This window comes from Sus scrofa, chromosome 2 (assembly GCF_054392235.1).
Source record: "Sus scrofa isolate SSC_HxYL_T2T_F1_AM1 chromosome 2, Sscrofa_HxYL_maternal_Yorkshire_Landrace_v2.0, whole genome shotgun sequence".
Taxonomy (NCBI): Eukaryota; Metazoa; Chordata; class Mammalia; order Artiodactyla; family Suidae; genus Sus; species Sus scrofa.
Window position 1 is genome coordinate 129,720,703 of NC_139384.1, and position 19,258 is coordinate 129,739,960.

Genomic DNA, 19,258 nt, shown 5'->3' on the forward strand with positions numbered 1-19,258 from the left:
GTAGCCCAGTTAGGTCTGCAGACATTTCACCATTCAGTATCACATCCTCTCTCTCCAAGGCAGTGAGCTACAGCAGTTCTGAGGCCCAGAATAGATCAGGCAGTGGGCAGAAGCAAAGAGGTTAATGTTTTACATTACTTTGTACAGGTCCTAGTTGCTTAGAATTTCTGACTCATTGAAATGGGAAGATTTAAAGTGTAGTCTCTCTCAGAGAAGGAACACAGCCCCAGCACCCTGAAGACCAGAGAACAGTGGCCCAGAAGAAGGAGAGTGCTGCTCTCATCAGATAAAGGGTGAGCGAGTAAGTGGACCAGTGGGCTGGAAGTGAAATGGCAGCAGAGGGAATATTATCAAAGGAGACGCTCCTGATGAAAGCTTTACCAGTTCTGAAAGGCAGCTCTCGAGGCGGATGGCAGTAGGAGGCTGTTGTGAACAGGAGCTTTGGGGTACCCCAAGGAGAAAAATGAGAAACTACATCATGCATAGAGTTCCAAATCAAGCTCAGATTACAGTCAAAAAGTAGGTACACCCCAGGCCGCCTCCAAGAAGCAAGCACGAAGGAATCAACCAGATAACTACATTCAGTTATGGACACCCATTAAGACATAGGGGTACTTCCTAGTACAGTAAAAGAAAGAGTGGCAGTTAAGGGTGCTTCAGGAAGGAGAAGTGGGTAGAAATAAGACTACAGTTGGACAGGAGAGGACAAGGCCGAGACAAACAGAGAAAATGATTGAGATGAACAGGAGGTACAGAACAAGAGTCAGTCTATGTTCCCTGGAAAGAACGACTCGTACAGGACTTGCTTTAGAGAAATGGCAGCATTGGAAAGACACCAGGGCAGAAAGGATGGGAAGGGAGAACAGTGGGGAAACAAAGAAAAGGGCAAAGCACAGAATATAAGTTGTGTGTGTTCAGAAGACTTCAGAGAGGACCCAGAGGAAGTTGGCTAGAACCAGGGAAGAGGTTGAAAGGAAGGGAAGGAAAGCCATCTACAGGAAGCTCCAAAAGTCATAACTGGAAAAAGAGCAAAATCGCAATGTGCTGACAGATGTGAAACCTGAGCAGACAGGGAGAACCTACCACTTGTTTTATTTATCATAAGTCTGTGAAGATCAAAGCTGATCACAGACGTGAGCAGGCCATTGAAGTTATACTCATAGTTATAGAGTTGTAAGTTACCGTTGTATGAGCGTATTATTAACAATATCAATAAAACATATCCATTATCTAGAAGCTACCAAAATTTAACTGAAGCACATGAACTTGAGAGCAGCCTTTTTTGTGCTTCCAGCACTTAGCACTGAAGCGCAGAAGCCATTAGCGTAGGGCCAGACATGAGCTCACTCAGGAAGTCAGAGATTACATGGCCCAGGGGATGGAAGGCCCACCCACAGGTTAGCAGAAATTCAGTCCTCATCCCCAAAGGATACCTCATGCTCTCCACGCTTCCTTCAAAATACCTCATCCAAATCCCCAAGGCCCTCACAGCACCAAGTGCCAGACATGGCTGATTGTCTCCCAAATATGTTCTCTCTTTTGTCCTCTAGTTGATATTCCCCACCCCCCGACAATTTTAGCTTGGCACATTGCTGACTAGCTCAAGTGTCCCTTTCTCAGCCTCTCTTGCAGCTATCTGGGTCACACGACTATGTTCTGATCAATGGATTGAGAGACAAAGTGACCCTTGCAACTTACAGGTTGTGCCCTCTGCATTACTGCCCTTGACACCAGCTAGAACATGGTTACGATAATGAGAGAACCACAATAACCAGCTCAGGTCATAATTTTGGAAAAGAGCATTGAGGATGGCAGAGCAATAAGACAGAGGGAAGCTGGGTGCTCAATATTGTGAAGCCATAATATCTGGCCAGTACTGCCTATGTTCAGATACGAGAGAAAAGTGCATTGATGCATTCTTTAAGCTATTGTTATCTGGGACTTTGTTAGCAGCCCTACTGACGACTAAAATAAACATTATCTTTTACATCCTAAGCATGTATCTCTCAATCCATATTCTCAAATGGGCAGGAAATGTGAGTTAATTTTTCATTACATCAACTTAACCTCTATTTCAAGCTCCATCTAATTTGATGGAGGAAAAAAATCACCCCAATCAAATTAGAATTTTCTCAGCCAATCAAGGTTTTTTCCACTAATTTAGGATTTTCTTCACCCCCTGTTCCTCTGAGAGCCTTTAGTGTCCAGATATGAAGAGGGACTTGTAAACTTGGCCCATGACAGATGTATGCTGGCATCTTTCAGGTTGTAATTTGGCTAGGTATATAAATGCCTCTAATCCTCACGTCCATGGGATACCTCTTGACAGGTCCATACCCCCACACCCATGAGGGCCCTCCAGGAGTACTGGCCTTTTCTCATCTCTATCCAAACTACTGGCAGCCACATGGGACATAACATCTTACTGCTCCCACACCCATTCAGAGTGTTTCATCTATACTTGTGTCTTAGGGCCCCCTGCCAGGGAACCCCATGTGGATGTCTGATCCCTGCTCTTTCATGTTCCAATAGCAAAGGACAGCTTGCACCTTCCCAGGGAGGGTAAAAGAATGCAGGGAATAGCCCCGTCTATTCTTCTTTTTTTCTTTTAGGGCCACACCTGTGGCATATGGAAGTTCCCAGGCTAGGAGTAGAACCAGAGATGCAGCTGCTGGCCTACACCACAGCCACAGCAACAGTGGATCCAAGCCACATCTGGACCTACACCATAGCCTGTGGCAATACCAGATCCTTAACCCATTCAGCAAGGCCAGGAATCGAACCCACAGCCTCATGGATACTATGTCAGGCTCTTAACCCACTGAGCCATAATGGGAACTCCTGGCCCTCTCTATTCTTGAATCCATAAACTTCCCTGGTTATTTTCTTATCACCTTCTCCACCAACTCCTAATATTTCAAATAAGAAAGACACACACCAAGAATTTGATAACTGCTGTGAAAATCCACCTTAGAGTAACTGAGGCCTAACAGCATTATGCTATATTTGGCAAAATAATACCCTATTCAGATTTTCAAAATTTACAGTTCACCAAGCCCAACTCAATGTTCACAAATTCATGCTTGGTGAAGCCTTTCCACTAGACATCTTACATTCCTCATGACTCAATTATGTGTGACTACTGACAAAATTCATGCATAATATATCCTGGCCCCCCCAAATAACCATGTTAATATCCTTATATCCATGAATGTCAGGCTTGGTTATGTGTGTCTGTTAGGGTTAGGGAAGGGAGGAAATTTACATGTTTAAAAATTCACCTTAAGTTTCATCTACTTTTCAACATGGGCCTGGATCATAAGCATGATATATTAAAGGATATTAAAGAGAAAATACACAGGGAGTGAGCTCTCTGACCACCTCAACATTGGTGACTTTTCTTCTGCTTTACCTGGGCCCCTGTCATGGGTATACCCTGAACTATGCCATCACAGGCATCTGTCCCTCTTCCCAAGTCCCACTTTCAAACCTGCCACTCTCTAATCATGACTCTTACTCTTCCAGATTTTCTCAACCTCTTGATGACCTCAAAACCACCCTTTTTCCTGAGCCATTAGCTAATTGTCCATTAACTTTCCTTTTGTTTTCATCTATCCTTGATTCTACGGCACATCATTATAATCACTCCCCTGCTACTGTCCTCAGCTTATTGGCTGCTGTCTCTCGGTCTGCAAACCTTGCCTGGGAAATCCTAGTCCTCTATGAGTTTTACATTCTATCTTTCCAGGGCCCTCACTTGAGCAGCTGTTTATTGCCAGAGAAAGTTAATAACTGAGTTCATTCACTCTTTCGGTCATTTGATGCATAAGTCTTTACCATCTACTATTTACCAGGCCATATTTTCAGGAACCATGGAGACAGTGTTAAAGAAGAAAGACTAGGTACTTGCTTTAAGGAGTAATGGACAGGCCTCACCTGTAGTTTTTAAGCTCAAATCTGCTCTCTGGAAAGACCAGCGATCCCCTGCTGGGTTTCTTGCTGGCCTGCTTGCCCACCATCTGATTTGATCATTTTATACCTTCTGCTTTCTTTCGAATCACCCAGACTCCCTGCTCTATCCATATCCTCACCTGATTATCTTGCCTTATTCTTCACCAACAAAAAAGAGACAAACTGACAGCCACAGGCCTCATCATATAGACATCTGTCTCCCTTTCTGTTAACAAAAGAAGTTTTCCTGCTTCTCTGGAAACCAATTCCTTCCCCTATGCTCTGGACCAAGGGCTTTTTTCCCCCCTTATTACCTCTCTGGAGGAATATTCCCATCATATGCAAACATGCTCTTTTAAAATCCATCTTTTGGGAGTTCCCATTGTGGTGCAGTGGTTAACGAATCCGACTAGGAACCATGAGGTGGTGGGTTCGATCCCTGCCCTTGCTCAGTGGGTTAAGGATCCGGCGTTGCCGTGAGCTGTGGTGTAGGCTGCAGACTCGGATCGGATCCCATGTTGCTGTGGCTCTGGCGCAGGCCAGTGGCTACAGCTCCGATTGGACCCCTAGCCTGGGAACCTCCATATGCTGCAGGAGCGGCTCAAGAAAAAAACAAAAAAAGGAGTTCCCGTCATGGCGCAGTGGTTAACGAATCCGACTAGGAACCATGAGGTGGCGGGTTCGGTCCCTGCCCTTGCTCAGTGGGTTAAGGATCCGGCGTTGCCGTGAGCTGTGGTGTAGGTTGCAGACACGGCTCGGATCCTGCGTTGCTGTGGCTCTGGCGTAGGCCGGTGGCTACAGCTCCGATTCAACCCCTAGCCTGGGAACCTCCATATGCCGCGGGAGCGGCCCAAGAAATAGCAGCAACAACAACAACAACAAAAAGAAAAAAACAAAAAAAAAGACCAAAAAATAAATAAATAAATAAATAAATAAAATAAAATCCATCTTTTGAATGAGGTACCACCTCACACCAGTCAGAATGACCATCGTTAATAAGTCTACAAATAGCAAATGCTGGAGAGGGTGTGGAGAAAAGGGAACCCCCTGTACTGTCAGTGGGAATGTAAACTGGAGAATAGTATGGAGGTATCTCAGAAAACTTAATATAGAACAACCATATGCTCGCTCTAGCAGTGCCACTCCTGGGCATACATCCAGACAAAACTACAACTCAAAAAGATACATGCACCCCTATATTCATAGCAGTACTATTCACAATAGCCAAGATGTGGAAACAGCCTAAATGTCCATCAACAGATGAATGGATTAAGAAGATATGGTACATATTCATGATGGAATATTACTCAGCCATAAAAAAGAACAAAATATAGGTCCTTTACCTCTTTGGTCAGGTGTATTCCGAGGTATTTGATTTTGTGAGGTACAATTTTAAAAGGACCTATATGCCGAGAACTATAAAACTTTATTCAAAGAAATCAAAGAAGATGTAAAGAAATGGAAAGATATTCCATGTTCCTGGATTGGAAAAATCAATATTGTGAAAATGGCCATCCTACCCAAAGCAATCTACATATTCAATGCAATCCCTATCAAATTACCCATGACATTGTTCACAGAACCAGAGCAAACAATCCAAACATTTATATGGAACCACAAAAGACCCAGAATCGCCAAAGCAATCCTGAGAAACAAAAACCAAGCAGGAGGCATAACTCTCCCAGACTTCAAGAAATACTACAAAGCCACAGTCATCAAAACAGTGTGGTACTGGTATCAAAACAGACAGACAGACCAATGGAACAGAATAGAGAATCCGGAAATAAACCCTGACACCTATGGTCAATTAATCTTTGACAAGGGAGGCAAGAACATCAAATGGGAAAAAGAAAGTCTATTCAGCAAGCATTGCTGGGAAACCTGGACAGCTGTATGCAAAGCAATGAAACTAGAACACACCCTCACACCATGCACAAAAATCAAATCCAAATGGCTGAAAGACTTAAATATACGACAGGACACCATCAAACTCCTAGAAGAAAACATAGGCAAAACACTCTCTGACATCAACATCATGAATATTTTCTCAGGTCAGTCTCCCAAAGCAATAGAAATTAGAGCAAAAATAAACCCATGGGACCTCATCAAACTGAAAAGCTTTTGCACAGCAAAGGAAGCCCAAAAGAAAACAAAAAGACAACTTTCAGAATGGGAGAAAATAGTTTCAAATGATGCAACTGACAAGGGCTTAATCTCTAGAATATACAAGCAACTTATACAACTCAACAGCAAAAAAGCCAATCAATCAATGGAAAAATGGGCAAAAGACCTGAATAGACATTTCTCCAAGGAAGATATACAGATGGCCAACAAACACATGAAAAAATGCTCAACATCGCTGATTATAAGAGAAATGCAAATCAAAACTACCATGAGATACCACCTCACACCAGTCAGAATGGCCATCATTAATAAATCCACAAATAACAAGTGCTGGAGGGGCTGTGGAGAAAAGGGAACCCTCCTGCACTGCTGGTGGGAATGTAAACTGGTACAGCCACTATGGAGAACAGTTTGGAGATACCTTAGAAATCTATACATAGAACTTCCATATGACCCTGCAATCCCACTCTTGGGCATCTATCCGGACAAAGCTCTACTTAAAAGAGACACATGCACCCGCATGTTCATTGCAGCACTATTCACAATAGCCAGGACATGGAAACAATCCAAATGTCCATCGACAGAGGATTGGATTCGGAAGAGGTGGTATATATACACAATGGAATACTACTCAGCCATAAAAAAGGATGACATAATGCCATTTGCAGCAACATGGATGGAACTAGAGAATCTCATACTGAGTGAAATGAGCCAGAAAGACAAAGACAAATACCATATGATATCACTTATAACTGGAATCTAATATCCAGCACAAATGAACATCTCCTCAGAAAAGAAAATCATGGACTTGGAGAAGAGACTTGTGGTTGCCTGATGGGAGGGGGAGGGAGTGGGAGGGATCAGGAGCTTGGGCTTATCAGACACAACCTAGAATAGATTTATAAGGAGATCCTGCTGAATAGCATTGAGAACTATGTCTAGATACTCATGTTGCAACAGAAGAAAGGGTGGGGGAAAAAACTGTAACTGCAATGTATACATCTAAGGATGACCTGACCCCCTTGCTGTACAGTGGGAAAATAATAATAAAAAAAAAAGAACAAAATAATACCATTTACAACAACATGGATGGACATAGAGATTCTCATACTGAGTAAGTCAGAAAGAGAAAGATAAAAACCATATGATATCACTTATATGTGGAGTCTAAAATAGGACACCAATAAACATATCTACAAAATAGAAACAGACCTATAGACATGGAGAACAGACTTGTGGTTGCCAAGGGGGAGGGGAGAGGGAGTGGGAGGAACTAGGAGTTTGGGGTTAGTAGATGCAAACTATTACATTTAGAATAGATAAGGAATGAGGTCCTGCTATATAGCACAGAGAACTATATCCAATTTCCTGGGATAGACCATGATAGAAGATAATATAAGAAAGGCAGGCACACACACACACACACACACACGCACACATATATATATATGAATGACTGGGTCACTTTGCTGTACAGCAGAAATTGGCACAATACTGTAAGTCAACTATACTTTAATTTAAAAAATTCAACTTATAAAAAAATCTTTTGAAAGCCCTTTTTCCTTAGCCCAATCAGAACTTTCTCAAAAGAGATGTCTATAGATACATTATCAACTTTTCATCTTATGCACTCCTCAACCTGTTCTAATATGGACCCAACACAATACCACCCAACCCAACCCCCAGCTCTGCTGGAATGGCTCTTATCACAGTCACCAACTCTTTCTCCATGTGGCCTAGCACCCTGTCTTCATCTTCCTAGACCTCTTGTCAGCCTGCATCTCAGTTGATAATTCTCTCCTTCTTCAAATATCTTTCATCTCTTTTCCACTCTCTCCAAGATTTCCATAGCCTTTTAATTACTCCTCAATCTCCTTTGCTGCTCTTTCCCTGAGCTTTGAAGCATTGTGTTTCTCTAGGCTCTCTTCTCTCCACACGCATTTCCTAAGTGATCTTGTACTTAATGTGGCTTTAAATACTGTGGTATATGAGTCAGCAACTCTCAAATTTGTATCTCAGCTCAGACCTCTCCTTTGAGCCCCAGATTCACATATCCAACTTCCCACTAAACATTTAATCTTTCTACAAGTTCTGTCAATTCTAATACATAAGAGACACAGATCATTCAAGTCAGTTCACTTTTCTTCATCTCCACTGCTCTCATGCCAAGGCTGAGACTAAGCTAACACTATAGTTTCCTGTCTTTACACTGCCCTTCTTGACCCTTCCTCTCCCCCACATTCTTCACTCAAAGCCAGAGCAATCCCAAGGTATAAGTGATAGTATGTACTTTTTCCTACGCATATAAATCCTTTAATGGCTTCCCTTTTGTGGGATAAAATTTAAGTTCCTTATCATTGGTTGTAGTGCCCTGCATGATCTAGCTTGACCCATCTCCAACCTCATCACTTATCTTCACACATGCCGTTCCCTCCTTCTGGAATGCCCTTCTCTTCTATTCTTTACATGGCTAGTTCCTTCCATTCTTCCTCAGGTATAGAGCATTGTTCCCACTCTATTGCCATCACTTCCAGTTGGTTTCCTTCACAGTACTTATTATAATTTACAATTATTTTAAATAATTAAGTTTTTTAAGCAGCCTGTATTTCCCATTCAAACACCAACTCCTTACAAGCAGGCATATGTCTACCTTGTTCATCACGGTATTTCCAGCATCTAAACCAATGACACCAACTCAATATTAAATTATACATTTGCAGAATGAATTAAAAGAATGAGTGAAAAAAATATGGCAGCCGTAAGGGTGTAGTACCATTTCCACAACTATTAAAATCACCATGTAGCAATAGCCTAATACCTTATGAATCCTAGCTGTGGCTTCATGGTCTTTTGTAAGAAGAGGTTTTTTTTACACAGCCTTTGTGATATGTGGCTCTCTAGGTTTTCAGGGGGTTTTGTTTGTTTGTTTGTTTTTGTTAACATAGAGCATCATTTATCAAACCACCAGTTAGTATTTTGTTATATGTAAGCAAGTAGATTAGAAGATTCAGAATCCATTCTAAGTCTCCAAGATGAAGTTTCCTGGGCATCTGAGACTAACACAGACCCTGAAAGCACACCCTCCTACACATATAAAAAAAAAGCAACTATTTACCAAGCCCTTACTCTGTGTCAAGCACTGCACTAAGCCCTTCACATGTACAACACAGTTCTCACAACAACCCAGTGAAAGGGACCTAAGATTCTCCTTTCTTAGATGAGGAAACCAAGACTTCGCAACTTGGTGACCATATCCAAGCTCACACAGGGGATGAGCAGTAAATCCACACTCTTCATCTTTTTGCTAGCCCTCCTCCCCAGGTCTGCAGAGATGCAGGGGACACAAATGTAGGGAGAGAACTTAGGGTTCTCTTCAGGATAGGAGAAAATGCACAAAGAACTCAATGCCCCCAGACTCCAGCCTTATACTTTGTAATTGTCCTGTCTTTTCACAAAAGTGGGTCTTCAGTAGTGAACTGACTATTTTCTTTTCCAATTTACCTTGCTGCTTGTTACACAAACCTAATGTCCCACATTGCACAAACGTCCTGAGGGACCCCCTAGTATGTGCATCCTTAGGTCTTTAGAGTCAGTTTTTCCTTTTACAGAAGGTTTGAAAATGACAGGCTGACAATAGCTGTATTCCTGTCACCCAGAAATGTGTTTACTGGGCCATTTTCCAGAACACACCCCACAGAGAACACATGGGGCCAAGAGCCAGGTGTGCTCCCTACAAACTGCATCTCTCAGCCCAAAACTGCACAAGGACAAAGCCTGGCAGTTAGCAGGCACTAATGAGGCTGGAATCAGAATTAATTTTAAGCAGATTTCCTTTAGCCCATATTTTGCTCTCTAGAAACCCATTTGTTATCCGCCAGTGTCCCTTCATCATTTTATTCGGTTCACATTCCGAGCAGGCAGGCTAGGAGTAAAATCAATCAGAAGTGACATAGATTTTGCTCCAGACAGAAAAGAGACGTGCGGGAAGAGATCACTGATCATTACATATTGTAAGCGGAATATGGGTATGTGGAGCAGTGGTCAGATTAACAGTTGATGTCCGGCTTTGGTGACCAAGTATTAACAGTGATAACTAACATTTACTGACTGCACTTATTGAGGATATTTTCTCAAGTCTTCTGCATGCAGTAATTCTAATCTCCACGGCGATCCTATGAGGTACCATTATTATTATTATTATTATTATTTTGCTTTTAAGGGCCGCACCTGCCAAAGTTCCCAGGCTAGGGGTCGAATCTGAGCTGCAGCTACCGGCCTATGCTAACATGGGATCCCAGCCACATCTGCTCACAGCAACACTGGATCTTTAATCCTCTGAGTGAGGCCAGGGATCACCAAACCTGCATCCCCATGGGTACTAGTCAGATTCGTTTCCTCTGAACCACGATGGGAACTCCCTATGTGGTACTATTATTATCCCCACTTTACTGATGTGGAAATTGAGACTCTAAAGACTAAAATAATTTGCCCAATGTCCCATAGCCAGACATTGGTACTGTAAGAATTAAAACCCCAGACCCCAAACTCTTAACCCCTGACCTCCCTTGCCTCTCACAGATATAGAATCAAATATCTATAAATATCAACCTGGAGGGCCTTAATTCTAAATGCTGAGTCATTTTGAAAGGGCATTCTGAGCTCAGTTATGAAATCATCGTTCTTTAGAGTTAGAAAGAGCCCTAAAGTGGCATGTGGAAGAAGGGGGAGGTTTATCCTATTTACTTGTTAAGAGAAATAAATGGAGATTAGCAGATAGCAATGATAGGAATGTAGATTCTTACCAAGTTGACGAAATTGATTGATCCAAACCATCGAAGAGGATTCTCGAAAGTGTCACAGGTGGTTTCGTGGGCCAAACCTCTAAGTGGTACACATCATTTCTGCTCTCATTCCACTGGATAGGGCTCAGTAACGATGATCCTACCGTATGGCCCACCTATTATGGAAAAAGGTAAGGAGGGATTTTGTGTACAGGAAATTTTCCTTTTGGCTCCATTAAATTTTCCTCTTACTCGAGGCTATTTTCAAAAGTCATTGAGAGTCCAATGAGTACTTTTTTTTTTTTTTTTTTTTTTTTTGCTGGCTTTCTATAGATTTACGTAGTACTGCAAGTTAGTGATGACTATGGTGACTAAGAAAAAGCTGAGAATTCTCAGAGAAGAGAATCTGAAAATAATGTAGGCTTTTCTAAATGCTGTAAGGAGGGGCATGGTAACTGCTGGAACACCAGACAAATCTGCTTCAGAGACTCTAAAAGAAAGCAGCAGCATGTTATTATAGGTATAATCCCTGAGAGAAAAAATCATCAACTCCCATGCTCATTACTTGAAGCCCCAAAGCCCCTAATCCTTCTAATACATCCCAAGTTGTGCTTACATTTGTGCTTTTTCTGAGTTCCTCACCAAAAATAGAGAAGACTGTAGGTTTAAAACCCATTTCAGCTGCTTGCCAGTGAAAAATGGCAGCACACAGCCAATGGTTATTTTTGGAAAATCCACCCTCCCCTAGAGATGAAAACCAAATCAGATGGTTTTTCCACTTGATCAATTTTAAAGCATAGAAGTCGGGGGAGGTGTGTCTCAGTAACAGACTTTAAGTAGGACTCCATTAAAAATTTACAATTTAATAAGAAATGGGGCTTGTCTCACAAAGATTTGTATCCAAGCCGTCCATCTACCCACTTTGCTTCTCCCCAAAGACTGAAACCCTGACATACAAGGGCTTTTTCTCTACTCTTTTCTGTTTCTCAATATTCTCTCTTCATCTCAGAATTGAAGAGGTCATTTTTTTTTCTGAATATAAAGAGAACAAACAAGAGCACTCCCCCATTTTCTAGGATGCTCTGCACTACCAAGACAAGGACGTGTCTCTTCCTTCCCAGGACTGAGAACAATGCTTTTGGTCTCGGAGAGACAGCAGTGAGTAATGGCTTGGAGTGAGCTCTTAATTTTCTGCTCAGGAATTGAACCTGGGCAGCCTGGCTGAAATCCAGGAATCCTAGCCACTAGATTAGCTAGAGGCTAGAAGCAGAACTGCCCTGATTCTTGCCCCCTGTTGAAAACCAGAATGTTTCAAGGAGGCAAAGACTGTAAAAACAGGTATAAAGTTTATTGTTAGAGTCATAGTACAACATGTGAGAGAGCACACAGAGAAGGAGTTTATTAAGTCAGAAGCAAAGCAGTAATACACACCCTAAAGAGGAGGCATCCCTCTCAGTGAGGAGCACCGCACAGCAGAGAGGTGATTTAAATCACTTACATAGCACGTTCTTCCCGGTCTTTGTTTACCTTTAGCCAGTTATTTTATTTTTTCACACCTGACTGGATACAGAACCCTCCCGATATGCCTTCGCATCTTCTTATTTTTTGTTTTGTTGTTGTTGTTGTTTGTTTGTTTTTTTGTCTTTTTAGGGCCGCACCCATGGCACGTGGAGGTTCCCAGACCAGGGTCTAATCAGAGCTGTAGCGGCCAGCCTACTCCACAGCCACAGCAACACCAGATCTGAGCCACATCTGTGACCTACACCACAGCTCATGGCAATGCCAGATCCTTAACTCACTGAGCAAGGCCTGGGATCGAACCTGCAACCTCATGGTTCCTAGTCGGATTCGCTAACCACTGAGCCATGACAGGAACTCCTGCCTTCACATCTTTTGGCAAAGATGGATTCCAGAGCAAAGGGTGCTGGAACGGTATCACGATTATTTATCACCAGGCACCTTCTCCCTTTTTGACCCTTAGGAGCCTTACTGAGTATGTGTAATTGCAGAGGTCTCCTTGACCCCAGAAGGGATTGAAGCGGTCATCTTATTTTTCTACTCCAGCAGAGCTCAGCTCCTGCCATTAACTTTTTCCTTGAAGTGTCAAAGAGAAACAAGGTCCAGTTTACTTAGCCTAACAAGTCCCAGTTGTTCTCAGGCCAGGGGCCCAGTCCTAATTGCTTACTAACTTCAGATTGAAAACAGTATCTTGTTTGAAGAGAGAACCTTGAGTTTGAGGAAAGAGCTTAAGTTGAGGCATCAACCAACTATAGAAAAAACTAGGTTTCTTCTATAAAATGGAAAATTATATGGCCACTTGAAAATCACATTCCAAAGAACTACTAATGAGACCTAAAAACAGTAACTACTCATTGCAACTTTTTAAATTTCTAGTCGTAAAATACTGAATGCTTTTTAATTTAAGGTTGAAAACAGTAAGTTTGGCTTTCCTTAATGAATCATGCACAAAGCTTATAATGATTTGTCAGTTTAAACATATCCTGCTTTCTATTGTCCTTGAAAAGAAAGGAAGGCTATATTCATGATGAGTAGCTTCCTAGAACTCAATTGTTATTTGCTTTGTCAAGGCAGTTTTCTACATCACCCCTACTCATTAATTTGTGAATAAAATTGTAAGCATAATGAAAAGAAATCTAGCTGCTATACAATGCTGCCCAAATATATTGCTAATGTTATGTGGAAGATTCTACCTAGTTTTATCAATATCATTTCTATTCTTTCCTTCCTCTTGTCTACCTAGTGACATGATTAAGATTCAAGCTATAATTTTTGCTCATATGAAAATCAGGGCAGGAGTTCCTGTCATGGCTCAGTGGTTAACAAACCCAACTAGGGTCCAAGAGGATGCAGGTTCCATCCCTGGCTTCTCTCAGTGGGTTAAGGATCCAATGTTTCCATGAGTTGTGGTGTAGGTCACAGACGCAGCTTGGATCTCACACTGCTATGGCTGTGGCGTAGGCCGACAGCTACAGCTCCCATTTGACCCCTAGCCCAGGAACCTCCATATGCCCCAAGTAGGCTCTAAAGAGACAAAAGATAAAAGACAAAAGCCAAAAAAGTCAGTGCAAATTTGCAGTGAGGATCAAAACAGTATTGGCAGTAAAAATAGCAGCATTTGCATTACTTTAATTTGCCCATGAACTATGATCTTACCATGCCTGATTCACATGCCAGCCTCTATTTTAGAAATGAGAAATCTGAGTCATAGGTTTAGATACATTCCGCAAAGTCCTACACCTAGTCAAAGATGACTCTGGGTTTAAACTGTAGAACTCAGACCTAGCATTCACACTGCTAACTCTAAAGTAATAACTACCTCATAATTTTAGTGAGAAGGAAAAGAGAGAGAGTGCTGAGAAAATTAAATGTCTAGGAGTTCCTGATTGGCTCAGTGGTAACGAACCCGACCAGTAATCATGAGGATAGGGGTTTGACCCCTGGCCTCGCTCAGTGGGTTAAGGAACTGGCATTGCCGAGAGCTACTGAGTAGGTAGGAGACTCGAGTCAGATCCTGCATTGCTGTGACTGTGGCGTAGGTCAGGAGCTGGGCTCTGATTTGACCCCTAACCTGGGAGCTTCCACATGCTGTGGGTGTGGCCGTAAAAAGACAAAAAAGGAAAAAGAAAAGAAAAGAAAAATACATGTCTAATCTTCTTACAGAACTATCCACCCCAAAACATAAGAGAAATTAGCCAGGAAGTAAATCTAATCTTCACTCTCTAGGCCACTATTCTCAGTGGGAATTTGAAATCTATTCATTGATGGACAAACACTGTTTTACCTTTAGAAATGATGCCCCCCCCCCAAAAAAAGAAAAAAAAACTGAAAATGAATCAATAAAAGCCCCTTCCAGTTTAGCACACAAAATAAATTCAAAAGAATAAGTTAATTTCAGAAGTTACCACAGCACAGAGATGACCACCCCTCTGGTCTTACCTTTCTTGCAAAGCAAGGAAGGGGAAGACTAAATAGAAAATTATGGCCATAATTTCTAGCTGATTTGAATGAAAAATAGCTCTTGAAAAAAATAAGTGGTAAAATAGGCCGCAGGCTCAAATTAGAGATAGTGTCTTGGAAAGCATTCACATTTTCAATGAAGAGACAAATTAACCATAAAATCAACATTAGCCCAATGGTTCCAACTCAAGAAGAAATAAAAATGGGCCAAAGACCCATCAGCTATAAGCACATGTAATCCAGACTGTTTTAACAAATGGGACAAATGGAAGAATGAGGCTAAAGAGCTCCAAGGCCTGAGCCCAGTGTAACCCACCACAGAGACACATTGGGAGAGGAGAATGCATAGAACAACGAAAGTAGATGGGCCAGGAAACAAGGATAAGGACAATAATGGGATAAAACTGGCCTATTACCCCAATTTCACTGGATTTGCTCAGAAAACCATTTTCCAAGAAGCAACACTGAACTCAATCTGAAGAGGTGAAGGCCACATCTACCCAAGGGGTAGGAAGCATCAGGACAGAAGAACAGTGCTAGCCAGAGGCATGGGAAGAGAGAAATATCCTGAAAGGCAGCATCTAACAGTCAGAGATCCAGTGGGCCAGGGAATAAGGATGGAAGAAAAGGTTTGTGCTGGATTCCAAACTTTGCTCTATATCACAGGCCTTGTGGGGTTGGAGGGGTGAAAATCATTCATTACAGTACAGGTAGCCACTAGGCATCATGTCCTCCTCACCCAGGCCAGGAGTCCTTTTAGAAAAAGAAGACATTAACCAGGCAATAACCAGGCAACACAAAGAAAGGTTTTGGTTGAAGAAAAAAAAAAAAAAAGAGGGAGATTTTTCAGCATCAGGTGAAGGACAGGCTGGCTTCATCTGTTTGCTAACTTTAGCCCTTTATAAATGGAAAGGAGTTATTCCATTTCCACTGGAATCAGAAAAGATGAAAGCAGCAGCAGCTTTGGAACCTCAAAGCTTTGCCTTGGAGGCTAAGACTCCCATTTCTTTTTCTTTTTCTTTTTGTCTTTTGGCTTTTTAGGGCCACACCCAAGGTATATGGAGGTTCCCAGGCCTACACCACAGCCACAGCAACACCGGATCCTTAACCTACTGAGCGAGGCCAGGGATCGAACCTGAGTCCTCATGGATAGCAGTCAGGTTCATTAACCACTGAGTCACAACGGGAACTCCTGCTCCTTCTTCTTTAGTCACATTCATGCAAGTATTCATTCCTTCAACAGACCGCTTTTGAATGCCTGCTCTGGGACAGGTCCAGTGCCAGACACACAGAAACATCAAATAGCTACCACTCATCCAGAAGGAACGTACATTTGTTGGAAGTACTGAGTCCTCATCCCAATAAATGCCCTATAGTTCAAGGTAAAATGTATCAACCACTGATGAAATGTAGAAGGAAAGAATCATGGCTTTCCAGGGAAGAGAGCCGGCCAGTTGAGGAGGGGAACTTGAGTCAGTTTCTGAGCCACATCTTCAAGGAGGAATACAATTTCTCCCAGCAAAGAAAGAGTAAAAGAGCATCCTGGTAAGAAATAGAGCTTGAACAAAGACTAAAGATGAGGAAATAATTAAGGAAGGTTAGAGAGAGGAGTAATTTGCTTTGGCTATCAGATAACCCAGAAAACAAGTGAAATGAAGCTAAAGGGCAGAGCTCCTAGGAAATCAATCCAAGAGAATATGATAGATGGGCACTAAGCATTTTTTTTTTCTTTTTAGGGCCACACCTGTGGCATATGGAGGTTCCCAGGCTAGAGGTCTAATTGGAGCCACAGCTGCCAGCCTACACCACAGCCACAGCAATGCCAGATCCAAGCTTCATCTGAGACCCACATCCACAGCTCAGGGTAACACCAGATCCTTAACCTACTGAGCAAGGCCAAGGATCGAACACGCAACCTAATGGTTCCTAGTCAGATTCTCAGATTTGTTTCTGCTGAGCCATGATGGGAACTCCTGGCACTAAATATTTTTAACTGTGGAATTGATATGATCGAGCTCAGTTGTAAGGGAAAAGGGCTTGGTGGCTTTAAGGGCTGGAGAATACAAGTGAGGAGAATCATACATCTATTTCAGCAGGAAGTGATAGATCTAAGAAGGTGCATCAGGAATCAAGGGAGATGGCAGGGAGAGGCAGAAAGGAGACACAATCTACTGGACTTGGTGGCTGTGGTGATCATTCCAATTCTTCACTACTCCCTGTAACCAAACTCTCAGCCATGCGAAGCTGCAGTCACTCCTACCAAAAAGGTGGGTTCTACCTACCTTTTGAACCTGGACTTAGTGGCAGGAGGCAGAAGGGAGAGAGTTTCTGTTTGATCCCAGGCCTCTAGAAGTCATGCATGTTTCTTCTCATGCTCTATACCATTGCCTTTGCCATGAAAACATACCCAGCTAGAGCTGAGTCACCTGTTGCCTTAGCCAGCACAGACCCAGGCAGAGAAGTTGAGTCCAGCCAAGATCAGTAGAGTCACCCAGCCAGTCTGAACCTGAGCCGAGACTGAGGAGCAATCAGCTTGGGGCTGGGTGCCACTAAGTCTTTATGATTGTGTATTGTGGGTAAATGACACAGTAACTGCTACAAGAAAAGGGAGAAGGACAGCATGGCTTGGGGAGGTTGACAAATAGAGAGGATGACACCAGAATCTATGTGTGCATTCAGAAGGGTTTGTGCCTAGGACAGTAATGGCAGATAATAGGGATACAGGACCCCAAGTTCCACCATTAGAGCAATATCCTTCTAGATTGATGACAAATAGGCTAAAGAAATTATTTCAAATATACAAACTAAGGGGTGGCAAACTATATCTTGTGAGCCAAGTTTAGCCAACTACCTACTCCTGCAGGTAAAGTTTTATTGAAACACAGTCATGCTCATTTGCCTGTATTTTCTATACCCTACAACAAGAGTTGAGTAGTGACAGATACAGTGTGATCTGTAAGTCCTAAAATATTTATCCTGCCCTATACTTTCATGTAAGGGACCAAATAAGGGGTTTTTTTTTAAACACAATAGTTTCCTAAATATACATCAGAAAATGTATCCTAAAAGAGGAGAAAGCAAATCTTCAGCAAGGACGTTCTTTCTTTCTTTCTTTTTGCTCTTTGGAGCTGCGCCCACGACATTTTGAGGTTCCCAGGCTAGGGGTTGAATTGGAGCTGTAGCTGCTGGCCTATGCCACAGCCATAGCAACACAGGATCTGAGCTGCATCTGTGATCTATACCACAGCTCAGAACAACACCAGATCCTTAACCCACTGATTGAGGCCAGGGATCGAATCCACAACCTCATGGTTCCTAGTCAGATTTGTTTCCACTGCGCCACAACAGGAACTCCAGCATAGGCTTGCTTTAAACTGTGCCCCTTTCTCTCTTTACTAGGTTCACAGTGATGTGATATGCTCATGTTATTAACAACATGATGTGTTTCAAGGGAAGAAGTAATGAATACTCCAAATCTTGAAAAGGTGGTGGAAGAATACTCCCAAGAGAGTTAGTCTACTTCTTACCTAACCCTCTGCTCCTTATGACTAGTTTCATGGCATGGCTGATTAGATTAGCATTGAAAAGATCCAGCCTCACATCACGTATGGGTAAGTTCAGAGAGAATCTTTCTCTATTTAAATAAGGAAAAAAGGAATATAAAAACTTGATTCGTTGATTATGTTATGAAGGATAATACATAAAATGATAAATGCTTATTATTTGCATTAAAAGCAAGTATGATTAGTACAGTATGGAGGTTCCTTAAGAAACTAAAAATAGACCTACCATATGGTCCTGCAATCCCACTCCTGGGCATATACCTAGAGAAAAACATTAATTCAAAAAGATACATGCACCCCAAAGTCCAATGCAGCACTATTTACAATGGTCAAACATGGAAACAATCTAAATATCCATCAACAAACAAATGGATAAAAAAGATGTGGTACATATATACAATAGAATATTACTCATCCATAAAAAAAGAATTAAAGAATTCCATTTGCAGCAACATGGATGGACCTAGAGATTATCATTAAGTAAACCAAAGACAAATATCATTATGATATCACTTATATGTAGAATCTAAAACAAACAAAGAAAAGAGAGAGAGTTCCTGTTGTGGCTCAGTGAGTTAAGGACCAACGGTTGTCTCTGTGAGGACACAGGTTTGATCCCTTGCCTCACTCAGTGGCTTAAGGATTCAGCTTTGCCACAAGCCGCGGCATAGGTCATAGATTTGGATCAGATCCAGTGTTGCCGTGGCTGTGGCATAGACCAGCGGCTGCAGCTCCAAGTCAACCCCTCTCCCAGGAACTTCCATATGCCACAGGTATAGCCATAAATAAATAAATAAATAAATAAATAAAAAGATACAAATGAACTTATTTCCCAAACATAAAGAGACTCACAAACATAGA

The 19,258-nt window shown here is 42.1% G+C and overlaps 1 long non-coding RNA gene across 5 annotated transcripts in view; it reads right to left on the reverse strand.

Annotated features, from left to right (window-relative positions):
- LOC110259442 (uncharacterized) overlaps positions 1 to 19,258 on the reverse strand; it is a 425,304-nt gene that overhangs the window by 335,251 nt on the left and 70,795 nt on the right. For all 5 annotated transcript variants that reach the window (XR_014838573.1, XR_014838571.1, XR_014838575.1 and 2 more), the window contains one exon: positions 10,878 to 11,032. This is a non-coding gene — a long non-coding RNA (uncharacterized LOC110259442). The remainder of the gene's footprint in view (positions 1 to 10,877; positions 11,033 to 19,258) is intronic.